The sequence below is a fragment of the Triplophysa rosa genome, linkage group LG24 (genome assembly GCF_024868665.1).
Source record: "Triplophysa rosa linkage group LG24, Trosa_1v2, whole genome shotgun sequence".
NCBI lineage: Eukaryota > Metazoa > Chordata > Actinopteri > Cypriniformes > Nemacheilidae > Triplophysa > Triplophysa rosa.
In genome coordinates this window covers 15,740,120-15,752,587 of record NC_079913.1, presented here as the reverse complement: position 1 = coordinate 15,752,587, position 12,468 = coordinate 15,740,120, and the positions used below count along the sequence as shown (strand labels likewise).

The 12,468-nt window shown below is 37.2% G+C and overlaps 1 pseudogene; it reads right to left on the bottom strand.

The window, feature by feature from the left end:
• Positions 1 to 2,874: 2,874 nt before the first annotated feature.
• LOC130547718 (GTPase IMAP family member 8-like) lies at positions 2,875 to 8,735 on the bottom strand (annotated as a pseudogene).
• Positions 8,736 to 12,468: the final 3,733 nt, after the last annotated feature.

Here is a 12,468-nt window from a genome sequence, read left to right as displayed (position 1 = left end):
ATATTAAATTGGGAAACATATGGAACATTATATAACACATGAAACTGCATTAATCAAACTATCTATTAATGCAAATACAATGAAAAATGCTCAAGATACTCATTGATTTAGTACAGCAATGTGGTTCATTATATTGTTTAAATGTTGTGTACTGTATATAAAATGAGCTTAATCATCACAGCTGGATCTCTCTGTCCTATAATATCGTGTATCTGTCAAAATCACATTTCTGTTATAATTCATATTATAATCAATTAGTAGGTTCTGAATTAATCTGTACAGAAACAACTTTTAACACTTTCTTATAACAAGTAAGGAAATATGTACATGGATCTGTGAGCAGTAAGAATTTGTTCTGTGCACATTAAAGTCCTAAAACACTTTTTATCACTGCAGCACCAGCAACAGCACCAGCAACAGCAACACCAACAGGGCCACCAAGAATACAACAGCATGCTACAACAATACCCAGACTGACTTTATCAAGTGCAAAAGCAGCTAAACTAAACCTCCGCTTATACTTCCCAGAAAATTGTGTAAATGCATCGTTAGGTTGTGTTAGTAACTTTCTGATCATTCTGATTAATAAAATTAAGAACGCGTGCTGTGTTTTCTGTAATAGATAAACATGTAAGGGATGATCCACAGCTAGCCGTGCGTTAAAGGGTTTTAATGCACAATGTGGAGGCCAAGAAGCACCCGACGCGAAGCTTACATCACGGTCATTTGCCAAGTTAAAGATGTTATTGATGTTTACAGTGTAATGTTAGATCAAACAGGTGAAAATGACAGTTATTTTGTCAGTTAATTTGTAATGTAATCAAACTGACTGGAGCAACCTGTGCATTAAAGGAGTCATGAACTGGGCTTGTTTATTGTTTTATACTGTTGTATGAGGTCTACTTATGACGTTCGCGTGGTTTTAACATTCAAAAACGTAAAAGTAATAGGCTATTTTCTACCCGGGTTTTGAGGCCGGCTCGACAAATGCTCAGTTTGAATGGGCGTACCGCATTGAAGACTTTGAAGTAAACGCCCACTGCTATGATTGGATAGCAGTTTGCGTAGTAAACTTAGTTGGAGCCTTCTGTGAATTTGGTTAGAGACGTAACGTTAGGTTACACATTCGCCCTATTCGCACGGGATTAGTATTATCTGGGGACCTCGTGTGATTTATAAATTACCTCGCCACATCAGTATTTCATGTGACGCATTCGCACGGGATAAATGAAGCCTGTGATTTCACTCTAATTTACTGACTTATTTCCCGGATGTGATGGCAAGGCTTTGCGTATAGTTTGTATAGCCTATAGTTGTATGGTGTTTAATGATATCCGTACCTGTCAGCAAGTGAGACCCGTGATCGCGAACTGGACAGAAGATCACAGTGATCGCGGGTCTCCAATGTTCCGAGAGTTTCCATGATAAATAAACAAACGGGAGACTCCCGGTAACTTATGGATATCACACAGCACCCGAAATAATACCAACAACACTTCAAACAGCCTCCATTATTCGCAAACGGTGGATAAAACCGATAAATGATATATGAGCTCGCCAAACCACAGAGATGCCGATTCGCACGGGACTAATATTATCACAGGACCTCGGTGTTCGTCAGAATATGGTAGGTCATTTGTTGGGGGAATTTTTACTTTACAAATTACAGACATGGCCGATTCGCACGGGATTAAGATCACAGACAACCTCTGCAATTATTACAAATGACAAGAGGTCCTCAGGTAACACTAATCCCGTGGGAATGGTGCTATCAGGGCATATCAAGCGATCTTTAGCAAAGAAATAGTGACGCATAGTACAACATTTTTTTTACTCATATAAGATTGCTGCGCCATTCTTATCGGATCCAATATTGACTGCACAGCACTGCTTTTTAATTTTAGTCTCTCTGCAAGTCCAGCATCGACCTCGATAACAAATGCACGGGTTAAAATTGATGTCTTAATTCATCGCTCCTTTAAAGGGTTTTAATGCACAACTTCCAGCTAATCAGAATCGAGTATTCAAACAGACCATGCAGAGCTCCAGACTACAACTAAATGCGACCAGTTTTCGAGACAGCGGAAGCATTTTGTATGAGTACTCGCGCATATGCGACCTGCAAATTTGGAATTTCTTCTAGTTGTTATTTCATGTGGAAAGACAAGCAGAACGCGACCTGCCACCAGTGGAGGCTGTGTGTGATAGTCAACTGTGCGTGTCACTGATGTTTCCCGCGGACACGCACCATCCAGGTCGCCATTGACAACACACACAACGTGAGCGCATTACTACAAGTCGCTGTTTACTTTGACGGTTTCTTGAGCCCAAAGACGAACGATTTGATATGAGATGTTTAAAATGATACTAACCACGGAGGAGTTCACGAAACGTCATTTATTTGTTGATCACTTGAGACAGCGCTGGTTCATTTCAAATCTGTTCACAGCTAGAAAGAACGACAGTCGAATGCTCTTATATTTACTTGTGTTATGTGAACATGAGGAAAAGTGTCCTTAATACACAATAAAATCATTGTAAGAATGTAACAACACTACACCTTTAAGTTGCTTTAATGTGTAACACTGTAAACAATTAAATTAAACAAAAAAAAAACTTTTTGACAAGCACAATTTCTGTTGGTTCGAATAACAAAGCCCAACTAAATCAGGGTGACTTCTCATTGTTGATGTGTTCTTCAGTGATTGTGTTTGTGATCAGTTCATCATTAATGACTCAATCATCACTTCATTATCTCATTCACTTCTTCATGCGTTCGATAGGGAGACATCTAAACTATTCTGTCGGCCTGAGGACTGGAGTTAAGAACCACTGCCCTAGAACATACACGGCCGTAAGAATCTGAGTCCTGACGACATAAAACATTTAGAAAAGTTTATTTAATGTGTATTAGCAGAATATTAAATTGGGAAACATATGGAACATAATATAACACATGAAACTGCATTAATCAAACTATCTATTAATGCAAATACAATGAAAAATGCTCAAGATACTCATTGATTTGCAATGTGGTTCATTATATTGTTTAAATGTTGTGTACTGTATATAAAATGAGCTTAATCATCACAGCTGGATCTCTTCGTCCTATAATATCGTGTATCTGTCAAAATCACATTTCTGTTATAATTCATATTATAATCAATTAGTAGGTTCTGAATTAATCTGTACAGAAACAACTTTTAACACTTTCTTATAACAAGTAAGGAAATATGTACATGGATCTGTGAGCAGTAAGAATTTGTTCTGTGCACATTAAAGTCCTAAAACACTTTTTATCACTGCAGCACCAGCAACAGCACCAGCAACAGCAACACCAACAGGGCCACCAAGAATACAACAGCATGCTACAACAATACCCAGACTGACTTTATCAAGTGCAAAAGCAGCTAAACTAAACCTCCGCTTATACTTCCCAGAAAATTGTGTAAATGCATCGTTAGGTTGTGTTAGTAACTTTCTGATCATTCTCTGAACCTCCTCTTCTATGGCTTTTAACTCTTGTTCTCGTTCCTTCCTCTCTTGTTTGGCTCTCTCAGCCACCTCTTCTCTTTGTTTTCTTTTCTCTTTCTCTCTCTTCATCTCCGCTTTCATTTCTTCTAATTCCAATGTTTTTGCTTGAATCTCCTCTTCCTCTCTCTGTTTCCTCTTTTGTTCCTCCTGTCTTAATCTCTGAGCATCTTCAAACATCTCATTACTGTAGTGTCCTCCATTCTGCTCTATCATTGTGTCAATCTTCTGCAGTAGATCACTGACCTGGTTTGTGTTATCCTTTTCCGCATTCTCAAAGACATGATATCTGCCGCCACACTCCTGAACTATTTTTCTTAAAGCACAGTTCTCGTTAATAAGAGTCTCTAAAGATTCCCCCTTTATCTCATCTCCACGTGTAAAGAGAACAATGGCATGTTTTGAAACTTCCTCACCAAACATTATTTCAATGAGATCATAGATCTGCTTCTCCTGGTCAGTGAATCTGTCAATTGCTCTTAAAACTATCAGAAAAGTGTGAGGTCCAGGACTGGACAGATAAATAGTTCTCGCTATCTCTATCATTAACGCGTCGACTTTCACGTTTGTGTCAAAAAATCCAGGAGTATCAACTACAGACACTTATCTGCCTGAAACAGTGTTGGTTTTCTCTAAACATGTATCGGTTACCGAAACATATTTCAGCTTAGATTCGAAAACTTTCTGTCGTAGTATTGTGTTTCCAGCTGCACTCTTCCCAACACCAGTTTTACCCAGCAGCACAATCCTTATACGTGAGAGACCACCATCAGCTGTGCGTTGTTCATCCTCAGTGTTTGCTCTGTTGTTAGGGATCTGTCTGAAGAGCCTCCCTCCATCTGATGCTGAATACAAGAAAAACAGATGTAAGTATTGCGTTCATGTCAATTTCCCATCATGGTGATCAGTGTTTCCTTGAGTTGGGCTCTTGACCCTTGATTTTCACATGTCCAAATGTTGGTAGGCTGTAACTGTGTGCTGTGGTTGTGTGGATGAGAATCTAATCCAATGGTGTTGATTGGTGATAACTGAAATCATCACCGTTTTGTAGTTGTGTGTGGTGCTAATGATTATGAAAAATCTTCATAATGACAGCAAGTTTTAAAAGGTTTTGTGAAAACCACTGTTTCTGTAAACATACAGTAGATGTGATTTTAAGACCGTGTCTTCGAATCAGTCTGATTGACCAAAGACAGTAAAGAAAGATTGTTGCATAAAATAAGCTCAACAGCTTTAGTAGGCCAGTCTAAGAGAATAGGACAAAACCTTTTGAAAGGTAATGTAAGATGTTTACTAACCATATGATACATAAACTTAAACAATATCTGTTCATTCTAAGAAGACCTACCCTTTAACCCCAATGATTTTTGAATGATCTTTGTCAACAGGATTCTAACTTGGTGACTAGATCTTTGATTTTCATTGTCAAACACATGGTATCTCTGACTGTACTTCTGAATGAGTTCCTTCAAGCTCTTATTTTCATCAAGGAATTCTTTTATTGTCTTGTTTTCTTTATTCAGTTTATCTCCTCCGGTGATGAGAATCCAGGTTTGATTTAAGCGATTTTCTCCCAAGAGCTTTTCAATCCTCTTCACAGTTTCTCTCTCATCTGCAGTGAAACTGTCAGCTTCGATGACCAGGAGAAACACACACACACCTGATTCACATTTCTGGAAAACCTTTTCATTTATCATCTGCTGAATATCATTTTCACTCATCTCTGGGTCACAGAATCCTGGTGTGTCATAAATAGTGACCTGTTGTCCATCAACCATTCCAGATTCTTCCACCACATCTGGTGTGACAGATTTAGAGCTTTTATTTGATATGAAAGCTTGTCGTCCCAGTATTGTGTTTCCAGATGCACTTTTCCCAGCTCCTTTTTTCCCCAGTAACACGAAGCTTAAAATCTGTTCCATTTTTAAGCGAGACCTACAACTAAATAAATAAAAATCTGTGAGACAGCATAATAGGCTTTTATACATTTTATTCTTTATAATCTCTTCAATTAGGTATTTTTTCTAAGACTTTCATGTTTTACCTTCTAAAAAAAAGAATAAGAACAGAAACCAGTTGGACTTTTGTCACGGTTCTCTGCAAGATTAAGCTTACAGAGACAAATAATTGAGGAACACAAACTTTAATACATAGAAACTCAGGGAAAATGGCCTTTACAATTCAATAAAGACACTGGGCTTGAGGCGGGGGCAAGTCAAGTCTCAAGTCAAATCAAGTCAGTGGTTTACCTCAGGGGTTCTCAGTCCTGATCCTCAGGAACCCCCTGACAGAATGTTTTAGATGTGTCTCTATATAAAACACCTGATTCAACTCATCTCTAGTTACCTTAGATAGCAAGAGAGCAGATGAAAACCACTGAATCAATGTTCATAATGGTTGATTGGTCAATGTAAATGGAGTTAAATCAATATCACTTTTGCACCTGAAATTATCTTCTAAAAACACATCTCTTCCATCAACATCTGACCCAATAGTACAGTCTTCGACTTCTTTTCTACTTTCCAACCACCCCCCCCCCCAAAAAAAAGGAGTAATTCTTAGCTTGGTATACTGTGATAGGCTGACTGAGACCAGTTTTACTGCACCGGTGCATTGCTGTTCTTTTGTTGCACTAATTGCTTCTATTGTTTTCCCCTACTTTGTACTCACTTTGGATAAAAGCGTCTGCTAAAAATGACTAAATGTAAATGTAAAATTAATGTAGAACAATGCTGAAATTTCAGCATACCACCATTATTGTGATCAGTGTTTGCCTTACTTGGGACCTCGACTCTTGTACTATTGATGGCTAAATGTGTCAGTAGCTTTTTTGTTTATTTTGTCACAGTACTTTAAGATTAATACAAATATCTTTCTTCAAACTACAGTTTTACATAAAGCACCTTATTTTTATTATTGCTCATAAAGACCAAATACAGCAAACACAAACTGTTTCATTTTTATCCTTCAACAATGCACAAACACATTGCACGCATTGAAAGAGGAAATCCAGAGTCAGGAGCCCTAAAGCAGACACTGACCACAGTAATGGTGGTTTGTTCAAATTCAAGATTGTTTCAACATTAATAGCACTAGTTCACATTGACATATCAACCATTTTTAACATTGATTCAATGGTTTGTACCTTTGAGCTTGCTGTCTGGGGTTGGCCTTACCGTTCAGAGAACGTCCTGAATGTTTTGTGAAGGTGCACCAAATAATGTCCCCACACCCTTTAAAAAACTCCACATCGTGACCATTCGACACCAGCAGGGACGTCCTGAGAACGTGCTCAGGACCAAACATTTCTAGCAGGTCTGGATTCTGGATTTGTTTTTAACACCGATAGCAAGTAGAATATGTGCCAGTTCAAACTATTCATTTACTTGGAAAATAAACTGGGAAACTCAAATATTGAATAAAAAAACACCAACCTGCACCACATTACAGTAAAAATTAGACAACTTTCTGACTAATTCAAATATATAAAGACACAGAATAATTGAAAACAAACAGATAAAACTGATAATATTAAGCAATAAAGTCAAACCTGTGAGTACACCTCTGTGTGACAGTCTGTTAAACTCCTAAATTGCAAATAGAAAGTAAAAGTGTAGATCTCATCTTATATAGACATGGTAACATGTGAGCAAAATACGAACTGAGAACCACCCCTTAGTGTCTGTGTTCCTTGAAATCATGTGACATGGCGTAAAGGGAACATGTTTGTTCTGTTTTGTAATATTGTTCATATACTTTTGTCAGAAATGTTCAAATGTGAATGTACCTAAATTTGTTTTACCATATTTTGGTGCAAAATATGAATTTCTTACTTAGCTGTTATTTTGCTAAAACTTCTTAAATCAAGATACATTTACTTAACAAGAAAAATGACTTAAGATATTTAGTCTTGTTTTATGAAAGAAAATATAGGCATTAAGTAAGTTGCACCGAATCATTCCACTTTTGAATGACAGTAGCCCTACTGGCCACCTCAGTGTGTCACTCATTATATATCAGGACTGTAAATCGTGGATTTTTTTAATACTCTGGGATTCTTCATTTAGGGGTCACACTTGGCTCCTTCGTGGTCAAAAATGACCGAAGCCTTACAGATCTAACTTATATTTCTTTAGGAAAATGAATGTAATACATTTTTGTTCAATAATGTTTTTTTCTTTTTTAATTCACATTTTTAGATAATTTGATGGTGATGCACGGACACGCGTCTTTATACTGTGTGCATGGTTGGCATGGTTGTGGGTTCACAAGAATGCAGGTTCAGGTCTCGTCTGGACAATGGGAAAATGTTTCATGCCTTCGCCCTTTAATTTTAAAATAGAAAAAATATCGTTACACTTCAATACAATACCATTTTACTCGCTGGTTCACACGACCAGGAAGTTCAAAAAGTCTATAAAATCAACAAAGACATATACCATGTGTGAGAAATGTTTTTGAACATTTTACAGTGGGTGTGGCAACATCAGGTCACATGACCAGGAAGTTAAATAGATTAAAATAATTTACGTTTCTGTAAAATCAACAACGTCATATAACTTCAAACAACTGCGTGTACCATGTGTGAGAAATGTAAGTGAACATTTTACAGTGTGGCAATGCTGTGTCACATGACCAGAAGGTTAAATAGATTTGAATATTTCACAAATTTCTACAAAAATCAACAAAAAACAAATAAACACAAACAACTGCATGTACCATGTGTGAGGAATGTTTGTGGAGAAATTCCAGGGGGTGAGGCAGCACTGAGTCACATGACTAGGAATTTATGTAGATTTAAAATGTTCAAATATTGATCAAAAACACACAAAATCCCATAGCCAAAATTCAAGATGTGTCTCGGGCGTGTGTGAAGATAATAGGTGTGTTCGACCTCGTGCCGCGCTGCGCAGACCGATCGGCGAGATTGCAGCCGCTTGCAGTCGAGGGAGGAGCTGAAAAAGGAGCAGTCAAGTCAGACACCTGCTGCTTGCCGTAGTGACGTTCACGATGAGTTTCCTTTTTTAAACGCAAATTAATTGGATTAGATAGTGGATTTGTCCAATAAACAAACATTTTAATGACAAAGTAGCGACCATTAACACTTCATATTGCATATGTTATATAAAAATACCAACGTGTGCTTTTATAAAAACGCTTTCTCGTGGCCATGTGGCAATGTTTTTGCTGTGTAGCTTACGTGGATGGTACTAAACGATACTAGGATATTTATGTTTAAAATGTCAATTTTGTCGTTAGTTCTCCCTTCACAGGAAAACACCCATAAACACCTATCGCCTGCTCATTGTTCTTTTGAATTGTTGTAAGGCTCTTGACAAAAAAACCGACACGAGTCAACACAAAACAACACCGGAGAACATTTAAAAAAACCTTTCTTTGAACATTCATCGAACCACATCTGAGATTAATTGCAGTAAATACAAGTTATGAAAAGAAAAAACACAACAACTAGGACCCAGTTTTGCTTGAAAATAAACGCCAAAAAAAGTGAAATGTGTTCGATTTGATTTAGTATCGTTTAGTACCATCCACGTAAGCTACACAGCAAAAACATTGCCACATGTCCACGAGAAAGCGTTTTTATAAAAGCACATGCAAAACAATAAGCATTTTAGCCTATTATGTGAATAACATAAACAGTTGTACATCTAAACGGGGCATATGAGCATTCGCCTTTATTACCTTAACGAAATAATTCACCAAACTAGGGAAGAGCAGACAGGACACTCCTTCCCAGTCGCTTGCGCCCAGTTCAAAAGGCCACGCCCACCGCGGAACGAACTATGAATAATCACAATAACCCCGCCCACTGCAACAGTTTTTCACGGAAACTGAATATTACGCAACACCGGCTGAGCTAGCTCAGGCATGACATCATCCGGTCACATGACCAGAAAGTTACACAACATATTCCACTTTCGAAAATTCACAAAATAGTTTTTTCAAAATTCAAGTTGTGTTGGATGTGTGCCAGGCGTGTGAACACACTGCAGGCGACGTCTTTAAGGAAAACCACCACAAAGCTAAATACATGTATTTTATGACAGAAAGTTATAGCCGAGTTATAAATCATATGAAATTATGAAAATCTAACTTAATTAATTTACCAATGTACTCATTATACATGAAAATTAAACCTTTACAGTTTATACGTTATTTTATCCATAGACTACCGTGTTTATAGTTAGAGATATTCATTGGCCTGTTTGGAGATTGCAACTTTCTACTTCGATGCATAAAACGATCTCATTTTCCAACTATGCCCCAATTAATCTTAAAATTATGGTTTACCTGTATGATCGGAATAAGGTACAGTGCGATTTGCCACTATTCTCCCCACACAAATCAGTTAATATTGAAGGAAAGACCAAATCTCTAACGAATATCCACTAGGACAACAACTTTACCGCACCCCCTTGTTTCAGGCTTGTGGCCACTAAAGAAAACCTTTACGAGCAAAATACAAAGAAATGAAATACCTACAAGTCCATGAACTGCCCGCTAAACTCGAGTATTGCCCTCCCCCTCTTAACTTGTCTCCAGAAGTAGGCCTGCTCCGCGTTGCGATGTGTGATGAACTCTAAACGTCACGTGATTCACAGCGCGATATGGTTCTGCGTCATGTTCAATGATTATAAGTTACATGTAGAAAGACTGCATTCATGATTATACACGTAGAAAGTGTTTTGAGACTATTTTCTCTCCCATCTGCCCAAGTACTCCACTGCGGTCAAGTCGGTTAAACCGAAACTAGCTCTCACGCTGTTTTGTTATGCGCGCATATACTGCGCATTACGGTGAACGTGTGCACAAGGATTTCAAAATAAAAGCGATCTCTGGCGAACGCGCCTTCTCAATCAGTCTGCCAATAGCAGAGGTGTACAGTACTTGAGTATTTTACTCTCAGGGATCAAGTATCTTTACTTTTGTTTACTGGTGTTTTTACTTTGGAAATGTTTTACTTACATGCATTATAAAGCATGGCATACATCATACTTTTTACTCAACTGCATTTGAAAACTACATGGCAATTTTTACATTTAAAAAAGTACATTAAAAGTCAAAGTTCTTTCTTACTTTTACTCAAGTAATTTACTCAACAATCATTTTACTTGAGTAAAAGTAAGATAGTAGATTTTTAATGTTCTTAAGTATTTAAGGTAAAAAACATATTAAAAATTGTTTTATGAAATGTGGTGGATTAAACTAAATATGTATATGCTTTATAATGTGATGCAGGATACTTTTATTGTGAATCTAAAGATGAGATGAAATAAATAAAGATGAGAACTCACACAATATAATCTTGAATCTGATCTTTCATGACTGATTTAAATGTTCTGGTTTACAAGTGAAAAGTTACTGTGACCAAATGAACACAAGTGACACGCTCAGACATCAACACTCTTCATACAAATCTGAACAATGGTGACAATCCCCAATTAATTCAGATAAACAGATCAACTGCAATGCATGCTGGGAGTCATGAATGAGTGTTGTTCTAAAATGTTACCCAGCATGCATTGCAGCATGAAGTTTTATTTTGTTGATTGTCACCATTGCTGAGCTTCATACACTGATTCCTCATGTCTAACTGAGTCAGCAACAAAACAAATGTAAGGAATATTTTCCTGTAAATTAATAAAAGTCTGACACCTCACCACTGCTTTAATCACATAGAAGTATCACAGAAACTTAAAACACTAATACAACATCACTCTCATGAGCTATATATATAACCTCACAACAACAACAACCACCTTCAGCTGATTCTAATGGATCTTGTGTCTCATTGCCTCAACAAACATACTTCAGCTCTGTTACAGCGGACAATGAAAACTTGCGATGAGTAAACGATAAGGAGAGTTTCCAGTTTGAAGATTAATCCAAACTACAAAACGCTGCAAACATATCATTTAGGTGTTTAATAACAAAAAAAAAACATGAGTTTATGCTAAACTGTGTGGCTTTGTGGCTCAGGTGTGTTTATAGGTTGTGCTTAGACTATTAAAACAACGATATTATTTGCTAATAATTCAAATACATCCCTTTAATCCTGTTTCTATATTATTTTAAGTTGACCTATAAAAAAAAAACTAAGTGTCTGCAACTTTTGTAATTTGATGTCTACTGTATGTCGAATAAACAAACAATTAAAGGGATAGTTCACTCAAAAAAATCTTCACTCAAAAGTCATGCTTCTTTATGAAAGACAGATTGCATGTCAATCTGATAGTATTTGTATAAAAATATCAATTGACCGTGTGTTTACTTTCATTACTGACACGCATGAAAAGACAGACATGATTTAAGCTGTTGTTATGTAATTTGCACTCAAAACGTTTTAAAACACACATATGTAGATCAAGAACGTCAAAATGTTTGGTTTGGGACAAACTCGGACCTGGGTATGTCTAAAATCCTGCGTACGGCCATGCTGATATCAGTGATATCAGTAGGTTTTCAATCATAAAATGATGGCATCAAAGAAATATAAGAAGTACGCACATCCAAAGCATCTTAGCCAGGTGCGAGATCAAAAATAGACATCAAATAATGTTGTGTGTATTCACAGTATATATATATATATGATGCTGTCCCATGACCGGCTTGTCACATGATCTCCAGCCCAACTAAATTACTGAAATGACTCGTCCTACACGCTTTGCTTCGTTGACTTGTATGTAAAATGGTATGCAAAAGAGTAATACGACTGTCCCACGTAACAAAGACATATGTGTAATTGAATAAATATGCAAAACACCCTGACCACGGATATGCAAAACAAACTGTCAAGAGTTGGCTGCGTTATTTATTAACTGCGTATTTAAGCAGACGTGCCACAGTCTGTCATCACGGTCGTATGAAACATTTCAACTGGAACATGTTTCTATGTTTCCTGCTCACCTGTACTGC